The sequence below is a fragment of the Mastomys coucha genome, unplaced genomic scaffold (assembly GCF_008632895.1).
Source record: "Mastomys coucha isolate ucsf_1 unplaced genomic scaffold, UCSF_Mcou_1 pScaffold13, whole genome shotgun sequence".
Lineage (NCBI taxonomy): Eukaryota > Metazoa > Chordata > Mammalia > Rodentia > Muridae > Mastomys > Mastomys coucha.
The window spans coordinates 67,214,090-67,215,429 of record NW_022196895.1 but is presented as its reverse complement, the minus strand read 5'-3'; the positions used below and the strand labels follow the sequence as shown (position 1 = coordinate 67,215,429).

General features: G+C 44.2%; 1 protein-coding gene across 2 annotated transcripts in view; it reads left to right on the top strand.

Annotated features, from left to right (window-relative positions):
- Dcc (DCC netrin 1 receptor) overlaps positions 1-1,340 on the top strand; it is a 1,081,061-nt gene that overhangs the window by 1,003,611 nt on the left and 76,110 nt on the right. The gene's annotated exons all lie outside the window — the stretch shown is intronic.

Genomic DNA, 1,340 nt, shown 5'->3' with positions numbered 1-1,340 from the left:
TGTGTGTGTGTGTGTGTGTGTGTGTGTGTGTGTGTGTGTGCGTGTGCGTGCTATGGGTAGTTGCCCAGGGAGGTGTAAGAGAGAATCAGATGCCTTGGAACTGTAGTTACAGGCCACAGTCTCCCTCCCTGACTATGGCAATAGGGAGCAAGCATGGGTCTCAGGGAAGATTAGTAAGTGCTTTGAACAACCAAGCCATCTCTCTACCCCTACTAGAAAGTTTTGATCAGTACTTTTATGGAATATTTAAGTATTAGGTTACCATAAGGAAGCACATGGTGTCATCATGAGTGTGGGAGCTGGTGCTTCTGAAATGACAACCATGAGATGCTGAAGTTATTTAGCAGTTTGGTCCGAGAGAAAGAGAGATGACAGGGTGAACCTGTCAACTTTAACCATGAGGGGGAAAAATGCTTAACGGCACTAGTGATAGACAACATATAGTGCTATGAGTGTTGCTGATCTGTTGAGGAGGGCAGGTGAAGTGTAGGACCGTGGATTCACATGATGGAGGTCAGTGGTTGTTGCCTCAGACACCAGAAAACTACCTAGGATTTAAGTGTATGCACGGTTAGAGCCAATGTAAGGCTACTGTCATAATTCCAAGTAGGCAGGTGTTGAGAAGTTACTGGAGCTGTAAGCATACATTAATTCTCTACAAAACCACAAAGCAGCTATTAAGTCTGGAGCTGTGTGTCTCCTGTCCTCATCAGACCTACTTTCAAAAGGCAGAAAAGAATGCTGCGAAATTACAATAAATTGTATTACCAAACATTAATTGGGAAAATATTTGCAAAGCTTCTAAGTTGGTAATTGAAAAGGCAAAGTCATTCCCAGTGGTTTTGCATAGTTTACAGTTTCTCATTGTGATTAGCTTGTTTGGGGCCTCATTCAATGATGCGTTTGCTGCAAGGACATGGAGACTTGGGATGGATCCCTAACATCTATGTAAAACGCAATTACTTTAGTTCAAGCCTTGGGAACATGGAGACAGATCGATCTCTTTGGCTTGTAGGCAAGGCAGCTTAGCCAAAATGCTGGTTTCCAGGACCCTGATGCAAAAACCAGGTAGACTGGTTCTGAAGAATAACAACACCAAAGGTCGAGTACTAACTATCCTCTATGCACACACCTGCATGCACAGACACACACACACACACACACACACACACACACACACACACACTTACTTTGTCTTGGCCACTTAACAAACGTTGCTACTGAGTTCTACCGCTGCAGTGCACATGCAAAAGAACCCCACTACATCTCGATAAAACTTTATTACAAAACAGATTTGGTTAGCTTTGGCCTGCAAGCCGTGGTTATGCCCCGCCCCCCCT